The 23,263-nt window shown below is 44.1% G+C and overlaps 1 long non-coding RNA gene across 5 annotated transcripts in view; it reads right to left on the bottom strand.

The window, feature by feature from the left end:
* Positions 1–425: 425 nt before the first annotated feature.
* The window catches only part of LOC128335861 (uncharacterized), a 66,690-nt gene continuing 43,852 nt past the window's right edge, over positions 426–23,263 (bottom strand). Inside the window, exons 2-6 of one of the 5 annotated variants that reach the window (XR_008311752.1) lie at positions 9,777–9,891; positions 7,807–7,960; positions 5,740–5,837; positions 3,488–3,572; positions 426–2,444 (exon numbers count right to left, since the gene is read on the bottom strand). This is a non-coding gene — a long non-coding RNA (uncharacterized LOC128335861). Of the gene's footprint in view, positions 3,573–5,739; positions 5,838–7,806; positions 7,961–9,776; positions 9,892–23,263 lie in introns of all 5 variants that reach the window. The other 4 variants (XR_008311748.1, XR_008311753.1, XR_008311754.1 and 1 more) reach the window with 4 other exon arrangements.

The raw sequence follows: 23,263 nt of genomic DNA, 5'->3' as shown, positions 1-23,263 counted from the left end.
CTCCCCGTCTAGCACACTGTCTAGCACACTGTACAGCACCATCAGATGAAGGGGAGATGGCCTATCCTGCTTCTTCCCTTCCTCCTACAGTTTTTGCAACTGCCTGAACAGTAGCAGCAGTAACAGCAGCAGTTAGATAAGTTAGTGTAAGGGAAGAGGAACTAGGCTTGGTTGATCATGAGTGGAGGCAGGTGCGGCCCGTGAACGCACCTCCGGGGGGGGGCAGCAGTCGGCTTCTTTAACTGTAAACAGAGCCGGTGCTCCGTGCCACCCAGCAGCCCCCGTGGAGGGGAATCGCCTCCATCACTCACCTGGCTGCTGGCGGGGGCTCGCTTCCGTGGGAGCCAGGTGAGTGGCAGAGGCAATTCCCCACCGCGGGGGGTGCTGGGCAGCACGGAGCACCAGCTCCGTTTACGCTTAAAGAAGCTGCCCACCACCACCCCGGAGGCGCATTCACGGGCCGCGCCTGGGTGGAGGGGAGGATTGCAAGAATTGTATTCTTTTCTAGCTCAGACTGAAGTCAGAGCTAGAGAAGAATTGTGGGATTGCAACGCTCACCTTATATTTGAGGTGAGCATTAGAAGACCCTGAGACTCACATTCCAAGTCAGGAATTATGAATTTCAGAAACACCTCTATTTTGAGACTCTCCTGGTAATTCAGGTTGACTCAACCCCAGTGATTTGTCTATGCAATGATCTACTTAGCTCTGTTCCCAAGCTCCTATTCTGTGGTTCCTAGCCTGTGTTCCTGTTTTGCCAGTCTCTAGCATTCAGGTGCTCCTTGCTTCCTACTCCCCTTAGAAAGAAACTTCAGCTGTAGCCTCATAGAATTCGAGGGGGGCCTGCAGCCTTCTAGTCTAATTCCCTGTTCAGGGCAAGAAATACAAACCTTCAGTAAATGACTGTCCAGCCTCTGCTTGAAGACCTCCAACAAGGGATGACCTATTAACTTCAAGTAATTTGTTCTTTCGCCAATCTGTTCTTACAATTACATTTGTCTTAATGTTCACCCAAAATCTACTCTCTTGTAAATTAAGCCTATTAGATCTAACTAGCTGAACCTGCACAGAGCATCTGTGCGGTAGTTTACTTATTTTTGGAGTGTAGTTGTGAGAATTTGTTTGGTTGTTTATTCCGTATCAGCTGTGTATCTGATGTATTCCTGCAGTCCTTTCTGCGCATCAGTACACTTTGTTCTAGGTTTTTGGGGGTGGGGGCGCAGGGGCATCAAGTTTTTGCACAGGGGTGTTTTTGTCATTGCTGCTCCGTTGATGTTCCTGTTTTTTCTTATAGCTGATTTTGGCTTGGGTTTCTCTGTGTCTTAGCTTGTTAGTGTATAGGCAGTGAGGCTTTGTTTTGCTGCTCTGTTTGTATGATTTGTCTGTAGTCATTTCTGCATTGCCGGGCACAGTGTCTCTAGTATGTGTGGGTCATTTTAGAGTTTTGTGTCGCGGTCAAAGCATTTTCACTTTTTTTTTTTTTTTTGCTGGGGCAAAGGTGTTGCTCTTCCTGTTTGTTTGATGATTTATGCTGGGTTTTCTGTGTTACTTAGTCTGTGAATGTATGGGTTTTGTGGCTTTGTTTGGCTATTCTTCATTTTGTACTTGTGTCTGTGTTATTTTCCTGCAATTGTCTTTGCACAGCTCCCCCCCAACTCTCTCGCTTGCTCTCTCCCCCCCACAACTCTCTCGCTCTCTCCTCCCACAACTCTCTCGCTCACTTTCCCCCCACAACTGTCTCGCTTACTCTCTCCCCCTACAACTCTCTTGCTTACTCGCTCTCCCCCGACAACTCTCTCGCTCTCTCATCCCCACAACTCTCTCACTCTCTCATCCCCACAACTCTCTCACTCTCTCTCCTCCCACAACTCTCCCCCTCTCCCACAGCTGTTTGTGCTCACAGTTCCCAGCATTGTAGGCAATGCTGGCCCACAGAGTCCCTTTTTTTGGTGGGATGACTGGGAGCTGTGGCTCCCTTTATGTTATTTTATTTTTGTATGGGGGGGTCAGGAAGACTGTCTGGGGTTTTTTTTGGGGGGGGTGACTGCCAGTGGCTGGCCCATGCAGTCCCCTGGTGTTTTGTTTTGAAGGGGTGACTGGGAGCTGAGGGTTTTTGGGTTTTTGTTCCTTTCCTTTTCCTTTCCTTTTTGTTCCCTGAGTCTGCCAATTCCACCTGCCTCTCTCACTCGCTGCCACTCCATTTGTTTGCTCTGTTTGTTGTTCTCCGAGTCCCGCCCCAGCTGCCTTTCTTCCTCTGTTCCCAAATATGCCGGCCGATTCCCGCCAGCCTCCCTTCTTCCTCTGTCTCTGTTCCCCGATTTTGCCGGAGTTTTCTGGTCCCTGAGTCCCACCAGCCTCTCTCGCTGCCACTGCCTCCCAAGGCAATGGCTTTAGGCATCTGCATGGCTCCGGACGCCTCCACACGTAGTCCTCAACGTGGTCATCTGTAAGCAAATTATATATATAGATTCTATCCTCTGAGGCAGCACAGAACAAGTCTTTGCCTTGATTTGTGTCACAACCCTTTAGGTGTTTGAAGAATGCTACCATGTCCCTGCTCAGTCTTCTCTTCTCCAGGCTAAACATACTCAATTATTCCATCATTTTTGTATAGGCGTGGTGTTCCACATCCCTGGCCATCTCTGTTGACCTCCAATTAACTTTTAAAGTGTGGTGCCTAGAACTGGACAAAGTACTCCAGATGAAGTATTAGTGTGGAAGCAGGGCCGGAGCCACCATTGGGAGAATGGGTCCAAAGAACCTGGGCTGCTGCCCCTCAGCGGCTGTGTTTTGTGTCCCAACACGCCCCCCACATCTGATGTCAGATGTGGGGGGCGTGATTTAGCCCCCAAACAGGACTGTGCAACCCAATTTTTGAGCTAAATTGGCCAGTGCTGCGTTTGCAGCGTGGGTGGACTCTCCCTGCCTTTTAAAAGCAAGGAGAGCAGCTCCTGGCTGTACTGCGAATGCAGCACAGGCCAATTTAACTCCCGAATGGGGCCGTGCGGCCCCATTCGGGAGTGAAAACATGCTTCCACATCTGATGTCCCTGCATCTGATGTCCGACACAGACGGTGGGGTAGGGGGCCTCAGCAGCGGCAGAACCCAGACCACCGCTGGCCTCCCTCCGCTCCCGTATGGAAGAGTGACATGGTTCTATTAATGCAGTCTATAATCACATTAGCCTTTTTTCCAGCTACATCATACTGCTGACTCATGTTCAGCTTGTGATTGACTAACATCTTGAAATCATTTTCACATGTGCCACTGCCAAGACAAGTGTCTCCCATCTTTTTTCTTCTTTTGTTTTTGCCTAAGTTAAGAAATTTGCATTTGTTCCTCTTGAATTTCATTTTTGCTAGTTTCCGCCCAGTTTTTCATTCTCTCGGGATAATTTGTGACTCTATTCCTGGCTTGACACTTGTCTCTGGCATCAGCTGTGTGTGCTATGACCATTTCCTGCCTTGTATCCCTTACTCTTCTTTACCATGTTTTTTTAAAATCTGTATCATGGCTGGTTTTGTGTTGTGCTGGAGTGATGATCTTGAAAATACTCCTGGAGAGACTCACAGCTGAAAATATGTAGATAACATAGGCTGTATGAATAAATGTATTTTTTAGCAAATGAAAGGTGAAAACACACATCTTCTCCTAAAAATGAATTTATGTGGTAAATATAATTGTACAGATTCTTTGCTTTCAGTATTAATGCAATGACTAGGTATACGGAGAGAGAAAGAAGGAGAACTGGGCCATTGTTGCTGACTCTCTGCCAATACCTATTAATAACAAGCAAGTTGCCCTGTGGGCTATGTAACATACACAGTGTTAACAAACATTGCCTTACTGGTAAATGACTTTTTAAGACAACTTCTCAAATCAGCATTTGTCAATGTATATCTTGCCATATCTTAAGAGCTGTGGCAATGTCAAGATCTCAGAAGAATCAGGAAGCTCATTGACTATATGTACATCTCAAAGATGAAACATGACATTAACCCCAAAATGCTTGAAGTAACATTGGCATGGAGCTTTTAAGTTCCATGTTCAATCAATAGCATACCTGCCAACATTTCCCTATTTTCTCATTCATCTGAATGGAAAAATATTATTTATTATTTATTTGTTTATTCAATTTATTTATTGCCCTTCCTAAAATGGCTAAGGGTGGTTTACATTAAAATAAAAAACATGTAATAAAACAATTACAATTAAAAAAACATTTAAACCAAATTAAATTTTAATTAAAACTAGATATTAAAAGCCAGGCTTAAAAGATGGGCCTTTAAGGCTCTCCTCAAGGCCTCCAAGGAAGGCAATCCTCTTATATCCATGAAGAGTGCGTTCCACAACTCAGGGGTGACAAATGAGAAGGCCTGATCCCAGCCCACCACCAGATGAACTGGTGGCACCCAAAGACAGACCCCTCCTGATTATCTTAATGAGCGGTGAGGATCTTGTAGAGAAAGATGCTTTCTTAGGTAACCCGGACCTAAGCCATTCAGAGCTTTAAAGGTAATAACCAGCACTTTGTACTTTGCCCGGAAACATATCAGCAGTCAGTGCAACTGTTTAAGAACAGGCATAATGTGGTATCTCTGGGATACCCCAGTGACCAATCTAGCTGACGCATTCTGAACTAACTGAATTTTCCAAACTACATACAAAGGCAGCCCTACATAGAGTGCTTTGCAGTAATCCAACCTGGAGGTTACCAGCTGGTTTACTACTGTTTTCAGGTCATTCTCCCGAAGAAATGGGTGGAGTTGTCTTAACAATCGCAGCTGGTAAAAAGCACTCAACCTGAGGCACCAGGGCAAGACCCGGTTCCAAGAGCAGTTCAAAGCTACGAAGCTGTTTTTTCCGGGGGACTGTAACCTCATTCAGAACAGGAGATTATATCCCGTCTTGCAGATTACAACCCCCAACAATGAGCACCTCCATCTTGCTTGGATTCAGCTTCAATTTATTATCCCTTATCCAGCCCATTACTACCTGTAGGCAGGCATTTAAGGGGCTAATGCCATTTCCTGATATTACTGACAAGGAGAAATAGATTTGGTTGTCATCAGCATATTGATAACACCCAGCACCAAATCCCCTGATGACTTCACCCAGGAGTTTCATGTAAATGTTAAAAATCATTGAAGACAGAATGGAGCCTAAGAGACTACATATAGTAGCTCCCATTTTGAAAAGCAACTATCACCAAGTGCCACCATCTGAAATCTACCCAAGACATAGGAGCAGAACCACTGTAAAACAATGCCTCCTATCCCTAACTTCCTCAGACAATCAAGAAGGATGCCATAGTCAATGGTATTGAAAGCCACTGAGATCCAAAAGAATCAGCAAAGTCACACTGCCTCTGTCAATTCCTTGGCAAAGGTCATCTATCTGGCCGACCAAGGCTGTCTCAACTCCATAGCCCACTCTAAAGCCAGTTTGAAATGGGTCTAGATAATAAGCTTCCTCCAAGATCACTTGGAGCTGGTCAACCACCACCCTCTCAATCACCTTACTCAACCATGGAAGGTTGGAGACGGGCCTATGATTATCCATCACCAGGGGATCCAAAGTGGGCTTCTTGAGAAGGGGTCTGACCACTGCCTCCTTCAAAAAAAAAGTGTCATCCTGCCCTCCCTCAGTGAGGTATTAATGATATAAACTAGGCCAGCTTCAACAACTTCCCTTCAAGATGGAATCAGCCATGGAATCAGCCAAAGAAGTAGATTGTACCTGTCCAAGCAGCTTGTCCACATCCTCAGGAACCACAAACTGAAAATGATCCAATCTAATCTTGCAAGACGGATTGCTGTAAACATTCCTAACTGGACCTGCAGAAATACTAGAGTTCAGATCAGCCCAAATGTGAGATATTTTATCTGCCAAAAACTCACTGAATGCATCACAGTGAGGCATTGTTTCCAGAAACAGATTTGAAACAGGAGGAGCTTGAGTTAAACCCCTAGCAATCCAGAACAGCTCTGCTGGACAAAAACTTGCAGACGCAATAAGTGCAGAATAAAATTGCTTCCTTACTGCATGTATTGCCACAGCATAGGCCTTCAAATGGGCTCGATGCTGTGTCTTATTGAATTCAAGATTAGTCCTCCTCCATTTGCGCTCCAGTCATCTACCTTGCCACTTCAGCTCCCATAGCTCTTCTGTATACCATGGAGCTAATTTTGAATAAAGAGGATGCTTAGGAGTGATAATCATGTCTACTGCCCTGGTAAGCTTCCTGTTCCAAGTATCCACCAGGGCAAAGAGGGACACATTGGCAGGTATGCCAACAGTAGTATTAGAAGGAACTTTCTCAGAGCATCTTAAGCCTGCTGAACAATTCCAGTGTCCCTTCTTTTAAATGTGGATTGAGAACTATTGTCAGTGTACCTTCTTACCCTGAAAGCTAACAATGTCCCCTCTAAAATATCTAAGAAATTGGTATAATATTATCCACTACAGAGGATTATCGTGGGAATCTTTTATTGATCATTGTCAATAATAGCATTATAGACTTGAAAATGAAAGGCACCACAAGTGCAAACTATTATCATAGCAAATAAACCCTTCATGGTCCCCTATATTTTCATAGAAACTTCAGAGGTAGTGGAAGCACTTTCCCACAAAAACATTTTAACCAAATCACACACTGCACTCAGTATGGATCATAAGAATGCTACTACTCCATCTCTCCCAGGAGCACAATACTGACTCCAAAAGTACTTCTGACCAAAATGGCAAAATATAACAATTTTATTTGTTAGCCACCCCATAACAAATTGGTTTTTGAGCAGCTCACAATAAAACGACAATAGAATAAAATATACAATTAAAACATAAAAAAATAAATACAATAAATACAAAATAAAAATACAAAATACAATACAAACATTTTCCAAGCTTTAAAAAAACCTATTTTAAAAGGCCTGAGTGAACAGAAAGATCTTCACCAGGCATCTAAAATAACAAAGTGACAACTCCAAGCAAGCCTCAATGGGGGTATTATAAAGCTTGAGCCTTACCCCACATCCAAGTTCTCATTGCCTTGGTAACAGCACTTAAAATATTATTTCCAGAATCCACAGACTTATAGAAATCAACAGTTAAAAGTCTTAGGCTACACATCTGTGTACATTTAAGATAGAGTAAGACTCACTGAACTCAGTGGGATTTATCTTTAAGTAAAATTACATAGAGTTGAGTCTACTGTTCTAAACTGTTTTGACACAAATATCCTCAACCCGTTTTTTAAAAAATAAAAAGGAAATGTGTTACACTACCTTCTCTGTCCCATTCACTATTGCCACATGCCTATATCTGAGAGTTCTGGCAATACATAAACTCAGACATCAGAGTGAAATATCTCTTAGCCACTCTCTCTGCCTGGAGACTCTGGAATCAGCATACAACATCCCAATTTACAATAAAGAGAAATTTAAAGGGTAAGAAAGAAAGAAATGCATTTTGAGCATTTCTTTTGAATTTTAGCCACGAGCTCGGATGATAAGCTTGTTTTATGTCTATGAAAAATATCATAAATATTCTGCTTTTTGATTGCAATATTTCTAATCCTGTTTCCCTCAGAACTCTTAACCTTCTTCAGATCATAGTTATTTCTGTACATTAGCAATTAGCAAAGCCAATGGCTTCTCCATATTTCAGCTATGACAGAATGGGAAAGATCCAAAACATGTTTATATTTACCAGATACAACAGAATCCAGTCTTATAGTCAGGGGTTCACATAATTTTTAAGACTAGGTTCTCAAGTAAGTACCAGTATAAATGGTTCAGTACTCACAGATATCAAATATCTAGGTAGCTGCTGCTGCTGCTCCTCCTCCTCCTCCTCTGCCACTTCAGTGGTGTGGCCCTTCACTCACCATGGCCAGCTCATGCAGTGGCATGCCAGTGGCTCTCTGGGCCTCTCAGAAGCAGAAAAGGCCTGTTCCTGTCTGCAAACAAGACAAGCAAATGGCAGCAAGGGAGTGGCAAAGCAAGGATAGCAGGAGCCACACTGAGGATGTGGTGACAAGGGTGGCTTGCAGTGGGAGGGGACAGGCTAGTGAGGCAGACCCAAACAGTCCTCATTTCAGCATTTTTTGAACATTTGGGGTGCTCTTTAACAAATGTTTGATACTCATGTATTCCTGAGTCCCACTTATGTGAAACCCTGCTTATAGTTGTATTTTCATATAATAGAACTTCTACTTGCTTTAATAAATCCTTGGAGCAGATGAAACAAAAACTCCCTGACCAAGAGTGGACCAAAGTATGCTGCATTCATCAAACTCCAAACACTGCCACAACTCAGAAACGGAATTTGAACAACATTCTGATGCCTCCATCAGTATGTATATTAGCTGTTATGTATAAACACAGATATAGAAGCACTGAAAAATGGATCTCTTCATCATACGACTGCAATTCAATGTCTCTCTTTCCTTGCTCACCAAGTACATACGTTCCCCTTCCAAACCAAGTACACATACTACCTCCTCTTGAACGAGCTACTTCATTATTATTAGTTGATCCTTTCTATTTTCATACAATCTCCCAAAAACTTCTGCTTGCTGGAATTTAAGGACAGGATTCCCAACCACTAGGAATCATTTGGTGCAGGAGATGCTTCAGGGACTGACTGGTGTACTGTTGACTAAGGAAGTACACGCAAGCAGAGACTGCGAGTCCAAAGGTGAGGAAGGGATAGCTTTAAGGACCAAGGAGAGTGCTCTCCCCCCATCCCACCACGTTTCCATCACTGGCACTGTATTAAAAAATGGCCCCGCCGGGCAGCAGCGTACCTCCTTGCCGCCCTGGTGCACGTCGGACCGAAAGTACCCCTGGAAGTACCCAGTGTGCGATGTGCATGCGTGAGATGTGTGCGCACACACGCTTGATGTGCACACTTGCACCGGGTACTTCTGGGGGTACTTCTGGTCCAGTGCGCACCAGGATGGCAAGGAGGTACACTGCTGCCCGGCGGGTCCATTTTTTAACACAGCACCGATGGGGGAAATGCAACAAGGTGGGGGGAAGAGCACCCTCCCTGGTCCTTAAAGCTATCCCCTCCCCCACCTTAGAACCAGCCAAACTGCCAGTTCGTGTACATCCCTACTGTTGACATCTCATCCCACTCTGAGAGAGAGGGAAGAGGATGTGTGGGCACTGCTGCTGTCTTACACCAATCTAACCTCCCCCCCCCAAAAAAAAACCTGGTTATATTTTGAAAGCTACTAATTTGCTAGAGTAGCTGTTGCATTTGCTTAGTTAGGAGAGATCAGTCTAACAAACCAAGGATGCCTATTTCATCAAATATGTGTAGCTGCCAGTGGCAGCTGGTGGCTTCTAGGGCACCAGGAAGGGCAGGTGATGACAGGCACAGCCAAGGGTAAGACATGGGGCTAATTGTGGGTGGAGCTAGAGGCAGAGCTAATTGTGGGTGGAGATAGCACTGGATAGGTCCATTAGCAATACCTGGTGAAGTCAACTAATGTAAGTTTTCTCCCCATCTTCCTTCTGAATAAAAAAGTGAAGCAATACAGCACAATTACCTCTGTAACAACACTGAATTGTCTTTTACGGCAGTTCTGAAGGCTTGCATATTGTCACACATGGTTCTGTGCTGGGAGGAAATGTGTGGCCTCCACCACCCCTAACAGCCACCCCAATCCTCCAGTGACTTCTCTTATCTTTGTCTGTCAAGAAAAGTATGGACCATTCCACAATGCAGCTCAAATACTTCTGTAACTATATTGAATGGTATCTTACTGTGGTTCCAAAGGCTTGATTGCTGCCACATGTGGTCCTGCACTGGGAGGAAATGTGTGGCCACCAGAAGCCCTAATGGGCTCTCCAATCCTTGAGTGACTCCTTTTCTCTTTGTCTGTAAAGAAAGGTAAGGATTGTTCAGCAAAGCAGTACAATTACTTCCGTAACTAAATTCAGTTGTGTCCAGTGGCGTATCCGGGGGAAACGGCGGCCAGGGCAAGCTCTGGCCCTGAAATGGTCCCCCCCCACCCCCCAGCCCCCACATACATGTGCCGGCGGCCCGGCGGCGCCCAAGGTGGCAGATCGCCGGCGGTGGCGGTGGGTCGCCCACTGAGTGAGGCGGCGGTGGCGGTGATTCGGTGGCGGCGGTGGGTTGCCCACCGAGTGCAGCGGTGGCTGGTGGCTGATGCGATTGGCTGTAGCGGCCCGAGCGGCGGCGGATCACCCGCCGAGGAATGCAGGCAGAGTGACACCGAGGCCTGCCGTCTGGCCTGGCGTCACATCCCAACTGCGCGGGCGATCCACCGCCGCTCGGGCCGCTACATCGCTGCCAGCCACCAGCCACCGCCGCACTCAGCGGGCGACCCGCTGCTGCCCACCGCCGCCGAATCGCCGCCGCACGCCTGCTGCCACACTCGGCGGGCGATCCAGGGGGACGGGGGGATGCCACTTTTTGGTGCCCCCCATGTGACCCGCCGGGGTGGCGCCCAGGGCACGTGCCCTGCCTGCCCCCTATCATTGCGCCCCTGGTTGTGTCTTAGTGCTGTTCCCTGCAGGGGAAAGAGCTGAGGAGAGGAGGCAAGAGGAAGAGAAATCATGATGCAAGTGCCACCGCAACCCATCCTCAAAACCTCTACCAAATGCTTGTTCTAAAAATGTTCGTGGATAGGCTTGCCACCAATGCCATCCCCTTCTCCAAAGTTCTCAGGTATGCTCAGAAGTCTTGGGAAAGAGACGGTGTTTTATTCCATCTAGTAATCTTTCATGTTTTGTTGTTTAGAAGTTTGCCCCATTGGGGAAACCTGTTTGTCCCAGTGCAGGGTTGAGTCTGAAAGGAAAAGGGAGGCAAAAGAGAAGGGGGAAATGGAGTTGTTTCTGAATAAACCTTTAGTAACTTCTATATAAGATTTCTTTCTGTCTATGAGAGAAGTAGCTATAAAACAGGCAGGGATTTCTTTCACTTGCACCAGGGTATAGAGAGGTCATAAGAAATAGCAGGAGAGACACCCATTCATGATGATTCTTGTTCTTTATATCTCAATGTGAGTTGAGACTCCACCTCTTTCTCAAGGCCTCAGCATTTGTCAGAGGGCTTTGCAGAGAGGAAGGGGTATTATCTCACACATGTTATGATTTGGAAAAGATAAGGAACAACAGAATCTCCTTATGCTGTTTCTTTTCCCCTCAAAATTTCAAAACAATGAGATAAAGCTCTGACTTTTTCTCGCTGTCTCTTGCACACGGAAGAGCTCGAAGAAAGGCAAAGGTTTCTCTCAAGCATGGAGTATGGAGAAGGTGAGAAATAGTGGAAGATTACTGCCATTCTTTATCTTCAAACCAACAGACAAATGAGAGTGTTGTGGCCACCCTGAATACCACATTAGACCCAGAGTTATCAATCCAAAATTATGTGAAATCCAGGCCTGTGTTTAATTCCACTTTATTAAGAAATCAATTAATGCCTGAACTCAGATGATCTGACCAGTACATGACACCCAGTTCTCATGACTCGCCTTTGGGACAGATGGTAATTGCTTTGTGAAGGTAGGGGCAATCCAGCCTTGTTTCACAATGTTTGTGCATCATGTAATCAAGGGACACAACGGCCAGACTTGTTTTCCTGTCTCACATGTATACAAATGCTCTCACTGTGGAATGCCTTTACAGATGCATGTTAGGAAGATTCACACACACTAGCAATTCGGATATGTTGTTGTCCAGATCATTCATGTTGGACCAGAATTCATAGTCCAGCAGGCCAGGCTAAGATCTGAATCTTTGCCAGCACCTCTGAACTCCTTGCAACAGACGTTCAATGGAGTGAAATGATTAAACTCCTAAAATTGTTTGGAACTTGCTCTCAGCTAATGTCTCTGGGGGAAGCTAGGAGCTGAGCTTGCATTTCCTCTTACATAAAGTTTACAATAGTCATTGGTCATTGCTTTGCTATCCAGTGAATTGCCTTGAAAAGACAGGAGATAATCCTGTCTCTTCTCTGAGGAGATATTTGCAATGTAGAATTAGAAGCATTGTTTATATCCTCTTGCTGTTTTTAGAATTGCACCCTAGGTAGATGTACACAAAAGAAAATGAATTTTTAATTGCTCTTTCACATATATAGCCTTGCTTCTTCTTTCCCAACACATTTGACTTTTACCATTCTTGAAGATCAGGCATCAGAAAGTCTGGGGACAAGAGAAGATGCCCATTTGCAAGCTCAAAGATGCAGATTTGCTTTGGGACTGTCAATAGAACAATACTCTTCCCAACAGTTGGAACCCAGATCCTGTTTACCCTGGACTGACCTCATATCCTGAACTGATAAATAATTGTCAGAAGACAGGATCTAGAGGACAACAGCAATTTACACTTTTGAGATAAATGGCAGATCAAAAGGACCAGTTTGTATAAAAAGGGGTCTCTGAGACATCGCGAATCAGCAAGCTTTGCCTAACAAGCAGATCTTTGCTCATGTGCACATCCCAAGTGGCTGTGGAGCTAGCAGAGGCCTGGGACCTGCAGACAAGAGACTGCTCAGTGATTCTTGCCGCAGGGCGAAGAATCAAGGGTTAACTCTGTCTGTGAAATCCTGCACCAGCTTTTTTTCATCTGAAGCCTTATCGTTCCCAAGCCTCGGGCCCAAGCTATGTACACTTGCTGCCCCACGCCAGACCCTGGTAAATATGCCTACTCCAACAGCCTTGGTCTCCACTTCCCTTCCCCTTTCCCCCCTTTTCCCTCCCTCTACTGATTCACAGCCACCTCTTCCTTACCTCCCCCTCCCTTCCTCTTTCCATCTATCTCTGATTTGTGTTAGGTTTTAGGGAGATTTAATACTGACCCTACATGCATTTACACACATGTGATAGTTAGGAATACTGGGTCGATGTTATTACTAGCTGTAATTGAAATATTACTAGTAGTTCTGATTGATTGTTCTGTTTTCTGTTCAGTTAGGTTGATGCTGTTGCTCATTTATACTCAATAAAGCCCATTTCATTCTTTGAGAGTGTTTTGGTCTTCTTTCTACTTTCTTGCCCAGACTATACATGGTCACTATATAAAGAACTGGTCACTTTGTGACACTGGTGAAATAAGCCTAATTTCATATGCTAGCTCTGGAGCATATCCGGATGTGCAAAACATTTTGGGTATAGAATGACTTGTACCCAAATCTACCAGTTTGGGGTGATTTTTACACAAAACAAATTGCCCCTCTGCAAGCCCAGCAAGATTCAGTTCCAAAACAATTCACCCGAATTTCAGAGCCGAATGTTCTGTTGTTGCGTACCTCCATTTTGTGGCTATTTCCGTGCAGTCTCCATTTTGTGTTTTGGCGTCAATTTGAATTTCCCACCCTTCCAGGCTTCAGATTGGTGCATGAAAGCATGGGCTGATTCTCTCCTAGTTCCAGATTGGCTCTTTTGGCTCTTGGAAGTGCTAAATGACCCCGCATTGGCCAAGGGAAGGTTGAAGAAGGGGCAAGGGTGGGTGGAGTACAAGGAGTGATTTTCAAGGAGATTTAAAGAGGCAGCAGCCACCATTCTGCCTTTCTGCCTCATGGGAAAAGAGAGAGAGCGAGCGAGCTTTGTTTTGCTTTGCCTTGCTGCCTATTGCCTTCTGCCTTGCCAGCCTGCCTTGCCTCCCAGCTTGCCTGTGCCTGCCCCTGCTGCGTTCCAGCCTGGAGTGGATTCTCTGCTGCATTGCTTTTTTGTACCTGCTGCTGATTCAGGAATAGAGAAGAAAAGAGAATTCTATCTTCTTTCCACCCCCTTCCTGCTGCTGAGAGAATAACTGCCTGCCTGTGCCCGCTGTCTGTGCCAGCCACCAGCCCCAGAGTCCCTGTGGCCACTGGCCACCTTGCCAGACACCCACCACCACCACCCCCAGATTTTCCAGATTTTTCCAGATTTTCCAGGCTTTTGCCCCAGCTCCCCTCGCTCATCTGAAGACTGAAGAAGATTGAAGAAGAAAGAAGTAGACTCAGAGACCAGACCACAGAAGTGGCATACTGGACACAACATGGGTGAAGCCTTAGACTGAGTACCCATTTAACATACACACATCATACACATACACATCTCTGGAACAATGTATTCTTGGGTTTTTTTCCTGTTTAGAGAGAGGTTTTGGGTTGCAATTGAATTTAAAAAGTTGTGTATTGTTTCGTTGAGAATAAGTTTAAATAGGAGTTCTGTCTGTGGGAGGGATCCTCATTAGCTAGTACTAGTAGGTGGTTAGAAGGGTAGCGTAGCCTCTTGGTTTTAAAAAAACATTTCTGTCTTTTTCCCCATTCCAAAGATTTTCTTTTGGCATTTTTAAAAAACAGAAGCCTGTCCTCCAGCCCTCTGTGCCCAGAATATAGATCAGTATTAATATTCTCTGCCCAACAGTCTACAGGCTCTGAGTGGGCACACACTCCAGCCTCCTCACCGTGCCCATTTACAGGTTTTCTCTCTGTGTGTGGACTTCTTTGCAATGAAGATTGGGTCATATTGTGACTTCTTGCATCATTAGCATTTTTATTCAAACTCGGATGCTTGCATCTACAATAGGTTGTGCTGGTGCCGATCCATTGAAGAAATGTCAAAAAAAAAAATGCACCAAAAATTGTGTGCCATTGTTGTCATAATCACTCTTCTACTTGTGTAGGTGGGAGCGGGGCGGGGGGGGGCAAACCTCACTGTTCCACTGGCAGAATGTTGTTTGCATCCTTACTTAACCCGCTTCTATGGCTGGGTGCCACAGGTGTAGTTGTGTGTTTGTTGATGAAATGTTTGCGGGAGGGAGGGCAGGGCACATCTGATGCTGTTTTTGGCCCTAGTCTGCTGCATCTGTGATACACACTTACTTGCTTGCTTGTATGTTGCTGGCTGCTGCTGTTACCCTGCATTGGGAGGGGGTGTGTGGAGCAGTGCATTTCATTGAAGTTGTTTCACACTATTGTGTGTAGATCAATTGCATTTCTGTTGGGGCGGATGGTGGGACACAGTGGATGTGGTGAGTGACACAGTGGATGTGCATGACCTGTGGAAACCTTGTTCTTTGCAAAGCTCTGCTGTTGTTGATGATCTGTGCTGCAGCCACCCTATGAGACCATGTGGACAGACAGTGCCCATTTCTGCCTGTGGGTGCCTCCTAGGTGTTCCACAGTGGGTTGGGTGGTAGTGCCCCAAAGGGTGGCAGCTACCAAAAGAAGTTAAAAGGAATGGGGCAAGGGGGTGTTTTTTAAAGAATTTCTAAAGTTTGTGCATCTTTGGGGCAGATTTGGGGCAGAAAAGGGGCTTCAGGGGCAGAAGAGTGGGTCATGTGGTAATGCCCCAATGGATGCTACCATCCAGATTCCAAAAGAATTGGGCAAAGGGTTGATTTTTAAAGGATTTCTGAAGAGTGCACGTCTTTAAGCTTTTTCCCCATAGGGAATAAAAGGGATTTCAGCAGCCCCATAATTCCACTTGGGGGTCACTCGGTTGCCCAGCATGAGTGGTGGTGTAGTGCACATAAGGTGCCAGCCACCCCAAACCCACAAGCCCATTGAGTATTGGGTTTTGTTGTTACTGAGGTGCTCTAAGAGTAGATTCTCTGGTAGCAAAAGTGGATTCATTGTTTGTCATTGAAAATGAATCCACTCTCATTTGCTTCAGACCCAAAACAAATCAGGGGTGTTTTGATTCGAGTACAAATTGAAACAAAAATATCGATTTGTGCACATCCCTAATAGCTAGTGTACAAATCAAGCTGGCCTCACAACAAGAGGTTGGGGAAGAGGATGTATGCTGGTGGAAATCCTTCTTGCTATCCCTTGGTAAATGGAATTGTGGATTCTTGATCCTCAGGATTTCAACAAGCAGGAAACAACTCCTACCCATACATTTGTCATCAGCGTACATCAATATGTTGATAACACCCAAATCTACTTCATGCCAGCTTCATCAGGCAATGACATAAATTCCCTAAATGCCTACCTTGAGGCAGTAATGGGCTGGATGAGGGATAACAAACAGACTGAATCTACACAAGATGGTTCACTGTAGAAAGACACAGTTCAGGAAATGGGATAGATCTGCCTGCTCTGGATGGGGTTACGCTCCCCGAGAAGGAGCATATTTTGGGAGTACTTCTGAACCCAACCCTCTCTCTGATACCTCATGTGGAAGCGGTGGCCAGGAGTGCTTTCTGTCAGCTTTGGCTGGTTCACCAACTGTGCCCTTTCCTGGAAGTGAGTGACCTTAAGACAATGGTGCACATGCTGGTAACCTCCAGGCTTGACTACTGGAATGCACTCTACATGGGGCTGCCTTTGTTTGTAGTCCGGAAGCTGCAATTGGTTCATAATGTTGCTGCCAGATTGGTCTCTAGGATGTCCTGCAGAGACCATATTACTTTGATTCTAAAAGATACACTGGCTACCAATAAGTTTCCAGGCAAAATACAAAGTGCTGATTATTACCTGTAAAGCCCTTAACAGCTTGGGCCCATGATATTTAAGAGAACATCTGCTTCCTTATGAACCCCACTGCCTATTAAGACCTTCAGGGGAGGTTCATCTGAGGGTGCTGCCAGCTCTTCTGGAGGTGATTCAAAGGCATGCCTTTTCTGTAGTTGCTCCAGGACTGTGGAATACACTTCCTGCTGAGCTGCTCCATCCCTGTTGCCTTTTAGGAAACAACTAAAGACACATTTCTTCAGCCAAGTTTTTTAGTTAATTGGTGTTTTTATGGATATTTTAATCTGATTTTATGTTTTAACTGTTAAATTCTTGGTTTGTTTTATGCCATAAAACACCTAGAGACTATGGTAGTGGACGGTATACAAATGCCCTACCACCCAACCCACTTTGGTATCCCTAGGAGCTACCCATGAGGAACAATGTGGTATTTTGAGTTCCCCATTGTTCGAGTGAGACACTCAAAATGTTTTCACTTGTTCCGTCGAAACAGGGGCTCAACTGTTGTTTTAACAAAACATTTTGGCCATTTTACACTTTGTTTTGAGCTCAAAACAAAACACAAAATCCATTTTGTGTACATCCCTAAGCGTTACCTTAGCAGCATGGGACAGGGCATTTTGTATGTCCTTCCTGCTTTGCTGTAGGTCAGAAGTTACAAGTTGTGGGATTGTACACAATGCAATAACGTCTCATAGTTCTGTTGCCTGTAGCTCCCAGAAGAGGTAAGACTGGTGTGACATGCAGCTCCATCACCTGTTATAAACAGAGCAGCATGGGAGGAAAGAATTTTGCAGCCTCTCCCATAGCACTGAGGTAATGATAGAAGGGACACTAAATCAACCTATGGTAAAGTTCCAATGTGGTATATTTAGTACTACCTGTATATTGTTTTCATGTGTGAGGGTCTGTATGAAATTGTTTCCTTGAGAAATTTTCAAAAGTTCACACATCAAGATAAATGAAGCATATTAACTTTTAATATTTTACATGGAGGCTATTTCACATAAATGCTCCTCATTCAGAACAGAGGTAGTAAAAGTAATGCATGCACACTTTACTATTTCAAAAACCAATGGTGTGCATTGGACCTCAGACTGACAAATAAAAGCCCCTTCACAGCTTAGCACAGGTCAGTTATTTCCAAAGTTGATCTGAGAAGCAAGATCGTCCTAAAACAAGGCTATGGCCAGGCATCGGGTTAGCCAATCAATATTTGTCTCTGGGGATTCTGTCTCAGAATCTGCTGTATATCAATCTTTGAGCACACATAGTAAACACTGAAGTGAATTTGATTGGGATGATAAAGATTTTTAATGGGTTGCCCTATCTTAAATCATTTCTGTCATTTTAAAATCTCCCACTCATTCTTTGGCAGATTCAAGAGAACACTTGTGAACCTGATTTATGTGACCTGGGCCCCTTTCCTAGAGAGGATATTAAAAATGCACCAACTGGTTGATCCTCTCTAGGGAAAGAGGTCAAGTGCAAAGTCATGTTATACTTACAGTCTGTTCCCTCATAGTAAAATAGGTTTCAGATGAACAAAAGAATTTTTTTTTAAAGAAAGTGACAGAAATCAGAGACATAGTCTCAGCCTATAAATACCAGCATATAGAAGGAAGAGGTAGTTCACTACACATTTTGAAGATATTTTAGAAGGCTGTTTGCATAGTCGTATTGTCTCCATCACTAAATGTCTTCAGCTGTTCATTGTATTCATGGGCTGCATTCTCACGTAACATGGAACCACAGTTGAATGGGCCAGTGGTTCCATGGGCATTATGTCTGAATGTGGGGAAATATAGTTTGGTGTAGCAACGAAACCGAGCATTTAGATTTCGAACTCCAATCTGGACCCTCAGGTTGTAGTGAGTTTCGTTGCAGGCCAGATGCAGCCTGAGGTATGTCTGAATGCAGAACTGCCAGTGGCATCCCCTGCAACTGGAGCTGAGGGAGGAAGCTCCTCCCTCAGCTCCAGCATGATTGGCTGTGCAGGCTGTCCTTCAGTCAAGAAGGAAGCCCGGACAGCCAGCTTCCCATCCCCTCTGCAGTCTTGCTGACTGCTGAGAGGACACTCTCCATTACATCCAAATTCAAATGGGAGAACAGAGGGAGGAGGTGCAGAACCACAGGTCCATTGGACCCATGGTTCCGTTTTACATGTAAAGCAGCCAATGTCTTGCTAATCCATCTACCAGTCTTTGGCAAAAACATACATGTATGAAAAAGGAGGGATTTCATTAAAAACAGATAGCAGTATACACTTTCATTTCCTTTTAATATCCACTGTATAAAATCATGTAAAGAAGCTGATGCTATGAAATTCAATTCAAGATAACTGTAAGTTCTGCAAAGCTTGCATTTCTAAAACAATTTCAAAACCAAAGATGGCAAAAATAAAGATTCACACAACCGATTTCCTACTGTGATATGAATTATAGCAGAAGGAATCCCTCTGGATTCTGGTTCTGCAAATGGTACAACTTCTGCTCCAGACACAAACCCACCAAACAAAAAGCTATGGCCAAGCAATGATCACATGTGAATGGTTCACAAGCTAAACCTTGCATAGAATGCATATAGTTCTTTGTGGTATGCTTATGGGTGGAGGGGAAACCTAATGGTTAAAAAAACCCAGTGTAAATTCACCCATAATGCCCCCCCCGGGGTGGGGATGGCCCTTAATCTCTCCGTTTCCCTGGGCTGACATTAGCACATGGGCAAATGTCAGATCTCCTGAACCCCAGGAGGGCTCACTACTGCTGACACTTGCACTACCACTGGGTCCTTTACATTTGTCTTTCCTACTTCAGCCCAATGTGTCTGTAGCCTCCATTTTAATTCCTGAAGAATGCCCCCAACAAAATGTTTCTCAGGAGTTGGGGCATTCTGGAAAAATTAATATGGCAGCTCCAGGCATCCCTTCTGAGCGCTACTGCTGTTTCCCACTAGACAAGCCCAGCAAGACATTCAGAGTGTTCAGAGGAGGCCACTCTTGCTTCCTGCTCCTGCTCCTGCTCCCCCTGCCCAGTATGCCTGCCTGGGGCCACACATATAGGGGACCCACATCAATGAATCAGGGGGTCCACTGTGGAATACACTTTGTCCAAGGAGTCCTCAAACCTGGAGCTGGCCCTGAAATCTCTCTGCCACATATCCTTCAGCAACAGTACTAAGTAAGATGAGTACAGTGCCATCCATTCAGTTTTGATGATCTACTGTACATAATGATTTAATAACCACTTATTTGCGTAGGCTATGAAACAGATAGTAACAGTTTCTCAGTTCTTGCCTTGAGCTTTTGCAGATTGTTCTACTGCATCCTATCTAGGTACAAGTTGGGAGCATACTTGCCAAACTAGGTCTTATCACATATTATCATTTCTTTGAGCCATCTGTTACCGGGGGGAAATTTTTAAGCTAGCATAGGTTTGTGATGGTAGCTGTGGGTCTCTTGCATTCCCTTCTTACATGAATATTCAGCTCTTACACAGTGAGAGCTAAATACATGGTTGGAAAGGATATTGTTCCCTTAAGAACCCAAATGGAAAAGTAAAATTGTAGCAATGCTTTGGACTTTCCTGGAACACATATTTTGTGTTCTTATAAATAGCTCCTTTTGGTATACAATGATGCTGTTGCATTAGCAATGAGTTTAATTGTATCTGTTTTCCATATTAATTCCAAATGTCTACACTGCACAAAAACAAACTTCAGCAACTATTCACAGCATGATTTGATTAAGTACTTGCTTCTATAAATCTAGAGGTTCGGTTGTCGTTGCTAATATAATCCATTATTTATCCACTTTTACATTTTTACAAATCAGCAATGCCATTTGTTCATTTACAAAGTCCAACAAAAAGTTTCATTATCTTTTAAATAGGCCTAGCAACTAGATTCATTTAAGGGATAATGGGATAGGTTTTATGTTGTCGGACTTTTTAATGAATAAAAAGGCATGACTGGTTTGTTATAAAGTGACAGTGGATAAATAATGGATTTGAGCCCAAAGTTTCACTTAAGTTAATTTAGACTTTATGGTTGACTTCCAAATGTGGCTGGTAGTTTGCCAATGAGATTCATAACTTTGGGGTTATTCTGATACTTGGATATGTTTTCTGAGTTCTAGGCAAACTCTTGGAAAGCTGCCTTAACTTCTGGGTCCATTTGGCATAAAGAAAAACCAGATGAGGACTCAACTTGGTGACTTCTGTAAGCAAATCAATTCTACACAGTGACATGTTCGAGAATTTTGTCTTTTAAGACTACTTCATTTTTTTAAAAAAAGGTGAAATAATATGTAAACAAAACCATGGACAGTACACAGACACCTGTGAGTCAAAAGTGACCAGCTTCAACAAGATCAGCAATGTTGAACTTCTTTTGTGGAGCCAGATAAGAAGTTTTAAGTATTTGACTGAATGGGGATTTGAACTCAGGTCTCCCTGGTCCTAGTCCAGCACTCTAACCACTACACCACACTGGCTCTGTGTGTGTGTGTGTGTGTGTGTGTGTGTGTGTGTGTGTGTGTGTGTAGGAACCTAACCCCTGGATTCCCATGGGATAAGCTTTCTTTATTTGAGGTTTCCGTATTTTTGCCTGTAGGCAAGAACAGAACCCCTCCGAATGGCATGAGGGCCACTTGTACATCTCTGTGATTCAGAATAGATAGGTTTCCATGTGATGATCTTAAAACCTCTTATCTTTTCTTTATGCCAAATGGACCCAGAAGTTATGGCTACTCATGTGTAGACCCACTGCCACCCCTACCAACTCCATGGCTGAGTGCTCATATGCATGGAGATCGGGTCAAGCCCACTCTCTCCACCAAACCCCTTATCGCTCTCCACACTGCTTGTGTGGGGAGCCTTCCCGAGGGAGAGTTATTGCCTTCATGCCCTCTTTTTAAGCTTCCAGAGACCTCTGGCTGGTCACTATTGCAAACATGATACTGAACTAAATGGACCTTTGGTCCAATTCATCAGGGTTTATTTAAACATTCTTAGCATTTAGCCAACCATGGCAGGGTTTATTTAAATGTTCTTACCATGACAGAGATAAACAAGGTTAGCTAAGGGATGGATTAGTTTGCATGTGTTTTCCCCTATGATGAATGCTTCTCTGCTATAATTTGATTCACCCATAGCATCTGCTGGCATGGTTTATCCTTCTCTCTTCACCACAGAACAAGGCTCCCAAGTGGAACAATCTGAGCATCAACCCTGCAAGAGTCAAACAGCAGCAGGAGCAAGAGCAGAGAAGAGAAAGACAGAGATCTAAGCAATCTGTCTCTTTCTTCCACATTCTTCTCTCTGTGTTCTTCACCAGACTCCTGGACAGATCAGCAAAAGCATGAACCTTGCCAGAGATTGTCAAAAAGCAGCAGAATAGGGCTGAGCAGAGAAGAAAACACTGCCATACCTATCTGATTATTTGCCCAACTGTTCCTGGATGCTGAGCATGTGAGTCAAAAGTTGTTCTAGACACCAGATGTAGAACTTCAACAGACAACAGACAAACAGGTGACAACCCTCATTTGCCAGTGTGACCCATAACGTGGCACACCAAGCCGTCCCTTGGCCAGCTTCTACTCAGGATAGTTCTCAAGTTATAACAGTTCTAATTTGTGAGAGTCTTGAGAGTTTGTGATTTTAAAGTTGTATACAGCTGGCCCTCATTACCTGCAGACTCTGTATCCACAGTTCCACATATCAGTGACTGGGTCTTAGAGGCCCGGTTTCATTAATGGCAGGTAGGAAAATATTCACCTATCTGTGGTTTTGAATGGCTGGAAATGATCCAGAAATGACATCTGATGTCATTTTCGGCAGTCATTTTCTAGCAGAGAGCCACACTTTTGGCTCTTATAAAATAAATGTGCGTGTATATATATATGGGGGTTTGGGGTGTGGGAATTGCTGGAGACCTGGAGAATAAGATACTGTCCTTTTCTTCTCTTATTTATGCCCCCCTTACTTTTTGGCACTTTTTGTTGTTGTTAGGATCCTAAACCCCCAATGAAACTCAAGTTTCATTATCTGTGGTTTCCGTATTCATACCTAAAGGCAAGAACGGAATTCCATGAATAATGAGGGCCACCTGTAGTAACTTTATAACCTTTCATAGTATTTCTTGCCTGGAATCATCCCCAGGACAGAATAATGGACTCTCAATGAAAACCTTATACTGTAATTTTCATTTTCTAGCTTTTCAGGCATTCAGCTTTGAAGCGAAAATATGATCGTTGACATGCAGCACAGCCTTGCAAGGGCAGAGCAAGAGCTCTGTCCTCACAAGCAGCCCATAAACTAGCTGTGCACAAGGCTTGTCTCACAGCTCAGAGCACAGGGAGGAGGATGGAAAAGCTATTTTTGCTTCTCTTTCCTCCCCACATAGGCCCTTCTACAAATATGTGTCTGAGGTCTGTGCAACCCTCAGAACTTAATTAGGTAGAATGGAGTTACCTACAACTCTTAATTTCTTTGGCTGGCTTTGCCACAGCACCCACTGGACCATTCATCTATGTCTCAAATTTCATTGACAACCCAAAAAGGAATTGCTATTATAGTGTTTATTTAGAGAGTTTAAAGCAGAACCCAGAAATATTTTTCACTGTACAAATCCAATTAATACAGTTAATTGTAAGCCAGTTAACACAAAAGCCTCTTTTATTTTCAAATAACTGGATAGTTGAAGTTGGCAAGGTTGGAAATATAAATAAAAATCTCAGATGTTTTTAAACTCTTAATTTTTTCTATTTTAAAGCTTCTGTACTCCAAATCCTGTATTAATTTTGTATTTACATCCTTTGTCA

The sequence above is a fragment of the Hemicordylus capensis genome, chromosome 1 (genome assembly GCF_027244095.1).
Source record: "Hemicordylus capensis ecotype Gifberg chromosome 1, rHemCap1.1.pri, whole genome shotgun sequence".
NCBI classification, from domain to species: Eukaryota; Metazoa; Chordata; class Lepidosauria; order Squamata; family Cordylidae; genus Hemicordylus; species Hemicordylus capensis.
Note: the sequence above shows the minus strand (reverse complement) of the source record. Positions and strands in the feature narration are given on the sequence as shown.